Source organism: Lissotriton vulgaris, chromosome 1_1 (assembly GCF_964263255.1).
Source record: "Lissotriton vulgaris chromosome 1_1, aLisVul1.2, whole genome shotgun sequence".
Classification (NCBI taxonomy): domain Eukaryota; kingdom Metazoa; phylum Chordata; class Amphibia; order Caudata; family Salamandridae; genus Lissotriton; species Lissotriton vulgaris.
In genome coordinates, this window is record NC_141685.1 from 1,603,108,460 (window position 1) to 1,603,120,168 (window position 11,709).

The window sequence follows — 11,709 nt, forward strand, 5'->3', positions numbered from 1 at the left end:
CAGCAGGGATAAGCTGCCTGGGAATGGACAGGAACAGTTTGGGGAACAAAGAGCAGCTTTAGCACTACCTCTTTTGAATTGGAGTTGCCAGGCAGGGATTTTCCTATTCACCCACAAAGACCCTTCTAGCCAGGGTGCAACCACCATAGGAAAAAAATGTTTTGATCATGCCAGGTATGGGAGTTGCCAAGAAGCAGAAGCCATGCCTGTATGTTGGTAGCTAGGTTCCACTATCTTGAAACAGGGGCTCCCATGTTGATTTACTGTAAGGCAAAGAGGAAGATCATCAAAAGGAGATGGAGGACTGAAAGAAAGTTCTTAGGTTTGGACTGTAGAATTTCTCTAACCACTGGCTAGTGAACTGAATAAATTTGGCACTTGAACAAGCACTATCTCAGAGCATTATTGGACATGGGAAGACTCTGTCTGATGACCAAGGATATGCTAGAAGAGGAATCCTGAATCCTGGTTCCTGCTGGAAGAAGAGGCTTCACACAAGGACTCAAGGACTCCTCACACCTGCTGGCACCACAGGACTGTAACTGCTCTCCAAGGATCAAGCACTTGGCCTCCAGCGTACCTGCTTCAGAAACTCAAACTGCAGAAGCACTCTAGATGGGTTGAGCAGACTAAGAAGGACAGAACCATGCAGTAGACCTGGCTGGAGAGGGAACTGGTGCTTACAAGTCTTCTTTGAGGAGCTATGGCTGCAGAACTGACCAGAAGTTTTCCCAGCAGTTGGAGATTACATCTGACCCTTTGACTGGGACAACCCACTTGGTTGTCTAACCACCGAAATTTCACCTAGGTCCCAATCTACTGAAAATTGTTGTTTTTCCTCCGTTTTTCACATCTTAATCTGCACTTTTTGCCTTTAAACTTTAAAAATCCATATATCTGGTTCCCCTTAACCTATTTTGATGATCGTGGTACCTTTTTGCTCATTACATTTTCTCTAGTGTTCTAAATTGGTTTCGGAATGTTATTCTGTTGTGTTGATTACTTTGAAATTGTTAGTACACTTTGATCTTAGCATGCACTATTCTGGGGATTGCCTGCATGGCTACCAGGGGTTCAGCATAGATTCTCTCAAAACTGGGTTTCAATCCAAACATATTGGGTTTAGTGAATTGGTAGGGGTTCTCCCATTCCCCAAATTATTTTTTCCATTTCTGACAATTACCCTCTTGGAACTGATTTTTTACAACTATTTTAATTTTAATCGAACATTCTATTTGCGCACCATAGGAATTTCTGCGGGAGGTAATACTGCAGCAAAATATGCACGTATATTTATTCATTTTTATTAAAAGAAACGTCCACACACACATGCTATCGGATGAGAAGGTAGAGTGATGGTGGTGCTTCATGGAAGGCATGTTTGGAAATATGGAAGGGCACATAGCCTGAAGACGCAAGAAGTTCTTCATTTTATAGAATGATTTTGAAAGAGGGCGCACTGGAAGTAAACCCTTTTTTATTCCACAATCTGATTGGGAGAAGGCAAGTTAAAAGAAGGATTTATACATAAAACAACAGACCAAAATAGCATTATCAGGCACTACAGCTTTCACCCTTGGGATTTATGTCAACCTTTATCATGTAGTCAACTGATAAGCAACTAAAGAATCAGCACAGATAATGAAAGTTATAAGAAGTAGGAATTGGAGAACATAAAAACAAATTCCATAGCAGATGATAAGCAAAGTTGACCAAAGCATAAGGAAGCATTAGGACCATAAATAGGAATGAGGTTTTGAGATCAATCATACAAGAAAAGAAAAAGTCTTTGAAATTCATTACAGCATACCTAGCTCAATGAAGATGAATAAAATAAAACTACTTTAGGATACTGGAATATCTTGAAAGGTAATGTAGAACTTGAAACCAAAGAGAGGGAAAAAACCCTTATAGCTTATAATCATAAATAAACTTGAACAATCTATTGTTATGCGCAGATGCGCAAATACAAAGTAACAAGAAAGAAGTTCCTGCACCTGGCAGGTGACGACAGCAGAGGAAATGGCCAACTGGGAGACGTCATCTGAAGTCCTGCAAGAATAACTAAGGACTAAGCACCAGCTGAATCCCAGGACAAAGATGGGTATCTCCAGGGCCAGTAGTGCCGCTGTGGTCCGAGGCAACCTCTGTGGTGCTGGACGCCAAGAAGCGAGTAGCTTTAGGGTCTGCTCCCTCAAAGCCTTCGGCGTCATGGCCTGACAGGCAGAGCACAATATTCGAGCCTTGGTCGCACTCCAGACACCGAAGACACACTAAGTGGGGTCCTGTGACCAACATAGCGCAGTGACAGGCACCATACGCCTTGAACCCCAACATCTTCCTACTCGACATGACTCCTGTACGCCAAAAGAAGTCGACCAAAGGTCACAAATGTCTGTCAAAAAATTACAGGGTGTAGCTCACTTGAATGGATCATCGCTGGTTGGAGCAGAAAGAAAAGAACGGATGGCAGCGCATCAGAGTGGAGGTTAAATTGGCGATGGGATCGTCACAACGAACACGACGGTGACTACGTCACGTGGAGTCGACGACACCACCTACCGGAGCACAGGGGTACTGCTAAGAAAAATATTGCGGATCCAGCCTGACGCCTGGAAGTTCAAAGGTAAGGAATCTGAGGCTAGTTGTCCCTATCAGATTTAAAAGACACAAACATTTGATGTTTATTTTCAATTCTGTATTAGCCCTTTATGCTCACATCGATGTTGATCATTGGTAAAATACTTTATTAACAATGCTTTGAATGACATTAAAGATTGCATTAACACTTGATCCATATTATAGTGAGAGAGTGATGATGTTTAATATGCGGTTTGTTTGCCTTTTAATGTGGTGCACCTTTCATAAAGCTACTAGGTTTTCTCTATGTGTATTGTGATGGCACTTTTGCAAAGCCAATAGACATTTTTTTATTTAAAGTGATAACCCCACATATTGTGATGTCCTGGCTGGTATATGTGGAGAGTACTGTGATTTGTGAAGGTCATGACCCTGCAAGGACCAAATGTGATTGCCCAATGTGATCAATGGTATGTTTAATCTACCCAATGTATATATTTGTAATTTAGTGTGTAGTATTTAATGGTGTGTTTATAATTAATGTACTTTTCCTTTTCTAAAGAAATAGCTTGACTGCACAACAATTTTCTTAGGGTCGTAATTACCATCAATTCAGTGCTAGTATTTATAATGATTGCATTTGAATGGGGTTCTGGGTTTTAATGGTTTTAATAATGAACCCTAACATTTGATGACTTTTTTTTATTATTGTGGTAACCCTTAACAAAGCCAGTAGGCATGCCCTATATAAAGATGTTGTGAACCCTTGACAAAGCCATTAGGCTGCTTTGTGTATATCTTTGAGGGTTTCTGTCAGGGTTCTAATCAGGCCGATATGTAGCTTTGAGAGAGAAACCCAATTTGTTTGGCGGGCACGTGAACTATGGGTACTTTGAGCTGCCTGCTGCACTCGGATTTAAATCCACACATGACCGGCCTTATGCCACCAGTTGTGAAGTTAATGATTTGGAGAGTAAGTACAGGTGGGTGTACGCACGTAGTTTAGGTTATAGATCCCCGTTATCTAGCATGTGTGTACCTTTAGTTAGCGTTGTTTGGACACTGGTGGAGGGGAATGAGGAGAGAGGTTCGAGTGACTGATGGTGTGTTGCTCCTCTCTTCTTCTTTCTCCTGTGGTCCGGCATGATGGTAGGAAGACTGCGAGACTAGAGCCACTTCAGATATTATTCTCTATCTGGGCGGACACTGTGAAGATATAAAGGTATGTGCGCCTGGATCTGTGTTAAATATCCTGTTGTCAGTGATGGCTTTTGTGTGGCTACTTCCCCCTTGTTAGATCTTCCCCTGTGAGTGATTGGCTTCTTTAAATATTTTTACTTCATGTAGAGTCTACGGGAATAGAGCCGAGACGGTGTTTCCTACCCCACCCATTAGGGTGGTTGTGGGGGGGCCGGCAATACCAGCCCGAGGTTTAGCCAGGGCCGTGAAGAATAGGTATTTATATTGGACACGTGATGTGTTTCGTAGTACTTGGCATGTATATGCACTAATACACTTTGGGTTATAAGGTGATTTGATTGATTATCCTTAGTTTTTAAATTTTGTCACATGCTTGTGTTGTTTACCTTTGGAGGTGTGGCTGGGGTCTTTTTGATAGTCTCCTTTATTATTTACATTAATATTTATTTCACTTTTTATTTGTCCTTAGATTTTTCTTTGCTTGGGTCTTGACTATCCGTTATTCTTTTTCTCTCTATGATAGAATCCACCATTGACACTGCATTTCCGCATGTGGGGGAGAGGTTTTAATTCTAGCAGCTGTAATGTGTTTTCTTGTTTAGGTAGAAAGAGGATAATATATGTATTTGTTGTTACTACAGTACCCATGTCCTGATGAAGCCTATATCATCTGGCTGAAACGCGACCACGACTGCGTCGACACCTTATGCTTTGAACGGAGTCCCCTGTAAAAATGTAAGGAAGATTTGATTTTTTCCTAGGTGCACCAACATAAATGTAGAATTGGTTGATAAGTCAACCCCCTGGTGCTTTGTTTTTGGGACTACCATTTTGTTGTGTACTCCACCCCAAATTAAGAGGAGGTACATATGTAAATTGGTGTGTATATATATATTTTTTTGTCTCAAGGGTACAGAGAAGTGTTTTTGGTATTGCAAGTGTTTTGTGTATTTGTATATAATGTACATGTGATGTGTTGTATATAGACTGTATTATTTGTTCACATTGTGCCTCTCTGGCTGTTCGCTCATATATGTGTATATGAATTAATATATATTTACGCTGCGTATAATTCGCAAATCACAAGACAATTAATTGTATCTTGTTTGATAATTAAAAGTGGATTGATCCCGTCAGTACCATTTGTTTCTACTTTTTCATCTTTGGATGTCTCCTGCTCAGGTACGGGAGGGGGAGGTGGGCAGAACCCCTAACCATTTTTTCTAGGCTTTGTGTATAATGGCAGCCCTTTGTAGATTGATGTTACATCCGATATTGGTGGCGGACTTTGTGATTATGAGGTTCAGCATCCATTAGGGGTGACATTTGATATGAGAATGTCACAAAACGTATTTCCATCTATCTGATATTTATATTTGTAATGTAATGTGTAGTATTTAGTAGTGTGCGTAGAAGTTGTACATTTCCTTTTTGAAAGAAAAAGCAATGACTGGACAATCATTTATTGAGTGTCATCATTGCATGCCATCAAATTGGAATGACTGGCCCACACTACCTCTCCTGAGTAGGCCTTGCATTGCTGTGCTTCACTAACCTGAAAAAGTCCAATCCTACAATGGGGAACTTCATTCCGATTAAGGAGACAATTGTGGAGCTATTACCTGTGAGTACTCACACCCATCACAATAATGCAGTTGGTTACAGCAGGCATCCATATATGTGAATTCCTCTGTTCTCATACTTTTTAGCCTACGACTTTTCTTATGTGCAGAACATGTTCACTGTGATGCTGTAAAAGCAGGCTTTGCCATGGGAGTGCAGTGTGGACAACATAAGCTCCACTGTACTGACACACTTGTATCCATTCACACACTACTGTCAGACCCTGTTTAGGAGGGACGAGGAACACAGGGGTTATTGAGTCACAACCATTTGAATTGAGGGCTTTTACCACTGCTTTCCCGGGGTCTGCCATACAGAGGCTCTAGAAACTGGGCCATGTACAACCCTTTTCGCACTTGACTCTCAGTAGTAGCAAGGGTGAGCAGTCCCAGGCGTCTCAGGGTGGTTAATGTGGGGGTTACTCAGGCTCAAAAATAAATACCACCTCCAACAGTGCAACAAGAGCAATGTCCAGGCCAGTGCTTCTCTTTGTAGCAAAGACAAGTATGTTATTACAAAGAAAACATAGAATTCCACTACATAATCAATATTGCACAAATACTGGGTTTATGGGTGAGAAACGTTGTGGTGTATGAGCTTCTGTTTAGTTCTCCACCTGCCCCTGTCGCTGGGCTACCCCTCAGGATAAGCATTAGTGGTAGATTGGTGGGTGCAGCTTGTACTCCCCTACCTCTTTTGAACTAGTATCAGCAATCAGTGCTCTCTGGCCTAGGCCTGAAGACCTCTCACCAGCAGTCTGCAGATCACAGCTCACTCCGGCGCTCCGATGGGAACTTGATTCATAATGTGACTCACTTTCACACTCCAGTGAATGCTTGGTGCTTCTTCTTGATAGTGTCAGCCATATACCAGCGGATGTATGACATTACAACGCATGCTTTTACCACGCATGCCTTTACAACGCGGTTTTTACAACGCAAACCTTTACAACGCATATCGCTTTGGGGTGCTGGATAGTGAATAGTTTAATTTACTATTCCAACTCCAGTCCCCGGGGACACTAGGGAAGGTGTTGGATAGTAAATTAAACTTATTCCCTACCCTAGAGCGCCCCCCAGCGCAATGCGTTGTAATAGTTTGCGTTGTAAAAGTTGTGTCATAAAGGCACTGCGTGGTAAAAGTTGCGTTGTAAAGAATGTTTCCCATACCAGCAGATGATTCTTTAGCATAGTGGATGCCAGGCGCTATCTTGGTCACACAGTGCCCAGAGAGGAATTACCTTGATTCTTCACAACGTGCACCCAAGGTTCCTCACGGGTCACTTAATCTTCTGGACTGGGTCCAACCCAATGACGCACTTAGCAGTGTCCGGGGTCACACAGTCCACTTGTGAGGCACACAGTCCAATAGCAAGCACTTATTCCGACTTCAGTCACTCTCACCACAAGGAAACATTGCTTGAATTGCCTGGCGGCTATGATAGAGATAAATGAAAAAGCTCACATTGCCCGATCCAGCAGTACCACGAGCCCTTCAGTGCACTTCCTGAGTGTCTGTTGAACGAACCCTATGATAGGATCAACTACAGCCGCTTACACGATCCACTCCTCCTGCAGGCTTCTTTGCTTGCTCACAGGTAGGATATCTTCTTGACACCTAGGGCTCTTCAGTAATTACTTCTTCGATCGGACTTCAGGTGATAGTCCCCTGGGAAGTTGGCTGCCCTAGTGAAAGCAACCCCTGGCTGCGTAGCTGTTGCTAAGTACTCAGTAAAGTACCCCCTCCTCAGTAGAGGAGACCACAACAATGAACAACAATGGGCATACAGAGGATTTATATTCCAGGTTTGCTCCCTTGTAACCGTTTTTTTTTGTTTTGTCCTCATTAGCTCAGCTCAGAGACGAAAGGAGCTCAATATGTAGAGATACTGGCCTCAAGATACAAAAAAACAACCTTATTTGTGGGGGAAAACATTCTTGGCTTGGTTGGAATCACCCCTCCAAGGATTGAATTAAGAGCCTAATCATTGGACATTTTCTTTTCAAATACTAAAACTATAAAGGGTTTACCCATTATTTTGCTCAGTATATGAATGCTCCCAAACCTCTAAACTCTTAGATGTGCGACAGCTGGGGCCTAACTTGTTGACCCACTGGGCAAAAATCTCACCAAATAGATAAATATAGAGGTGCCCACTGTCCTCTTTACTTTTTTAATCTATATATCGGGCCCCTGGCAAACAAAATTACGGAAAACCAGACATCATCCTCTTTGAGTAGAAGGGATGGGAGAAAGAAGTGTTTTTTATGCCGATGATTTAGTGGTGTATACAAGTGACTTGGAAGGTCCCTTCCAGTGATTCTGAGTACCTTGGAAAAGTTTGGGAAAGTCTCCAGCTACTTGTTTAATCAGCAAAAAAACAGAGACTATGGAATGAAACACTTGCTGTAATAGTCCCCTGGTAAAGAAAGAAATAAGGTATTTAGGAATCCAGGTGGTGGAAGATCCAGATAAATTGGTTCAAGTGTATTTTAGTAAAGTAATGTTAGGAACTAGCGGCCACATGCATCATTGCACACGTTTGCGATTCCTAAATTGCGAAAATTAAGGAATCGCAATTTAGAAATCGCAAACTGCAATGCATGAAAAATTCGCATTTATTTTTGCGATTCGGTATTTTTCCTTAATTACGATTCACAATGTGCGAATCGCAATTAAGGAAAACCCTTCCCATTGATTCCTATGGGCCAAAAGGCCCATAGGAATGAATGGGAAGGCATTCACATTTTGCGAATTTCAAATTGTGATTCGCAAAATGTGAATGCAATTTCAAGGGTGCAGGGGGGGTCCAAAGAACCCCTCCCTGCACCCCTGAAATGTAACTTTAAATGCAATTTACACACACACATGCCCCAAGGGCATGTGTGTGTGTAAATTAAAACTTTCAAAAATGCAATTTGTGCATATTTGAACGTTTTCGGTAAATTAGCATGAAGGTCAACTTCATGCTATTTTACCACTTCCAAATTGCGAATTCGCAATAAAAAACATTATCATGCATTGCATTTAAGAAATCTGAAATTGCGATTTCTTAAATGCAATCGCAATTTTAGAAATCGCAACATGGCTGCGATTCCTAAAATTGCGAAATGCATGATGCATTCCAAATTAGTCAATTGCATTCGCAAACGGCCGAAAATTGCGATTCGCACCGTTTGCGAATGCAATTGACTTTGATGCATGTGGGTGTAGGAGGTTAATCAGAGCTTAGATATGTCTCCCAATCTCTTTTCTAGGAAAATCTAACATTTTGAAAATGTCTCCTAAATTTACTTGCAATACCCTTTGCTTTCAAGCCAGAGTGGTTTATGAAAATACAGGAGAAGATAAGTAGTGTCATCTACGGGGGTAAGAATCGTGTGAAGAAAGCTATGTGGTAAAAAAGGTCATGGCGGATCACAAGTCCAGACATCCTTCTTTATTGTCGAGCTTGCCAGCTGAAAAATATAGGACCCCTATTATTGAGCGATTCCTCCTTTACCCCACTTCTTAAAGCCTAGACGAAGAATCTGCCCCACGGTGGCGGTCATCTTTTACATTTGGAAACCCAAAAGTACTTTTATAATGTTAGGTGAGTATGTTGGAGGCGGCATGCAAGCTATGGTATCATGTTAGGTGACACTAGGAATACCATACAATAGTGATTTTGCACCAACATGGAACTCTCCAAGAAGTCCTGACTGCCTACAGGAAAAGTTGGAATGCCCTATAATTGAAGTGGGTGTGAATAAGTGGGGCCAAATCATTAAGGGAAATTCTTTGGTCTCTTGGGAGTTGCTGTCAGGAATCACAGAGGAAAAAGTGTCCAAATTTAAGTATTATCAGTTGGCAAATTGGACACTTGGGCTAGGTAGAGATGGGAAAGGAAACAGAGAATGGGAAGAAAATCTGCAAGAAAGACCATTTCAAAGAAAGGAAGTCTCTAAATGGCATTGGGTGCTAATCCAAGCCAGGGAGGTAGTCTTCACCCTACCATCTGAGACCTGGACGAGGGACCTTCTGTTCCTGGATTTAACAACTTTAGGGCAAGCATTGGTGTCCACTCTTTGGATGTCTATCAAATCCACCCTTCAGAGGAAAAATCATCTATTTAAAGTACACATAGCGTACTGGACACCAAAGAGGCTGTCGATCCTAGGAGGTCGGGAGGTGGTGGAGTGCCGTAAGTGTGAAATGCAAAACTTGGACTAGAGAAAACACAGGTCTCTCTCCAGCAAATGCTTTAACTTCCAGAATTATCTTGCCATTATTATTATTTCCTGCGACTTAGTTGGCACACAAAGATCTCCGTAGCAGATGCCTCAACCCCATTAGATATTTTAAAATGCAGACTTTGCTTCCAATCAAGCAGAATGGATTTACAGCTACGTTTCTCCTTGTTGCCAAATATTTTGTAGCAGTGTTTTTTTATGTATAAATTGAAGTCCACATTTGGCATCAGGGTTGCATCCATTTTTGGGCACAACCCAGATGCAAAATCTCATGTGTTAAATCTTATAATGCACTCATTTGTACTCATGATGGACCTGCGAAACGTGTGTGAAGTGATAAGATCTGATTTCACTTCTTGTGATATCAGTTTCTGTGACGTCATGGGTTGTGATGTCACGTCCTGTAGTGTCATGATGTCACTCACTTGCATACTGCCTAACTTGGCTAGTCTCCCAACTTCTTTTTTAGGACTTGTGCCCTGCTCACTACAACTACACCATATCACCCTGTAGTTATGTTTGCTTGCTAGTTTTAAACAGTATTAAGTTGTCTGAGTAATATCAGACATCAAAAATACCTAAATAAAAAGATGATTTTTTTTAATGAAGCTACGATTTTTGTGGAGGACTGTTGTGTTGCTGGTTCAGCCCTACCAAGTACCACGCATCAGAATAACGCATTTCAGTGTGGTGGTCTGCATCACAGCACTAAAATGCATTGTTACGCATATATAGCGCCTCGGCTGTCAAGTGGCCCAAAGGGCACTGGCTGATTAGTGTTAGAACATGATTTGGTAAAAGCTTTATGGCAGGCAGCACGCTGTGTGCACTGCTAGGCAGGCTTGGGGGTTGGCTGAGCTGAAGTGCAAAAATGTAACACTATGATTTCAATCACTTGTGGCGGGCCACACTGTTCAGCAGCGTGAGTTTGTCTGAGACTCTCAGTTCTAGGCAGGTGGGTTGTGCTGCAGTTGAAATCATATAGCTTATTTTTGCTGCAGTGTATCCTGCAATCATGAGCTCAGCTCGCCATGGTAATGATGAATCTTGCGATGTCAACATGGCCGGGCCCAGGCAGGGGGGCTGGCCATAGCTGTGGCTGCAACAAACGGCTCTGCTCACTGTGGTCTGCGCATAGTGGTTATTCGTTTGCAGCTCAGATACCCTGAGGACAGCACCTAGTAGCTGGGCAGAGCGAGCCTCAGCGGTCGGAGTACAGCATGGCAGCGACTCTCGCCGGCCGCTCTCGCTGCAAAATTAAGTAAGTGTGCCTAACTTCCTAAGCGCCTTCAGCGAGGTTAAAAATCATTCAGTTGCAGGAGTACACTCTGCTTCCAAAATGTGCTCTGCCACACTGACACTTCTAATGCCCCACCGCCACACATGATGTACATTTAATTAAATTGGTAACATCATGCACATTGTCCACTTTAGTCATGGACAGCATTCCCTGGACGGCCATTATTGTGCGCAGTCTACAGACATGCTGCACTTCCTGATATTTATGTTTCCCTTGTCTTCATTTCTTGATTTTGCTTGGTCAAGAAAGTGTCACTCATGGTCGTTGAAATATCATGCATAATTACACTGAAATTTTGAAAATGTCACACATTTAAACCTGAAACATTGGCAGGGAAGCAAAGCTGGTTGTTTTGCTAAGGGTCAATTATTGTACTTCCTGGTCGGAGGGAGGAATCGCAGATGACGAAGCTGAAATGTCGCTGTTTCAATTAAAAACTGCGTTTGTTATACTGTGTGAATAACGAGACCACTATGTCCTACATTGCAGAGCAAAACACACAAATATCACACCCAAACAGACAGCAGCTCAGTCTCTCCGGGTCTGACAGGCTTGTACTGACAACAGAAGGCGTGTCCTTCATTCGCATAAGATAGCCTAATTCCAGCTCTGACAGGGTCAGTCTGTCCTGCCTCACACAGGCCACCAACGTGACTGCTGCCCACCCTGCCCTTTCTGCTTTGGCGAGCCTCCTCGGTCACCTGACCTTCAGCAGCCCAACCTTGCAGCGCAGTTAAGGGCAATGCTTGTGCAGCTCCGTCGCATTTTCCTTGA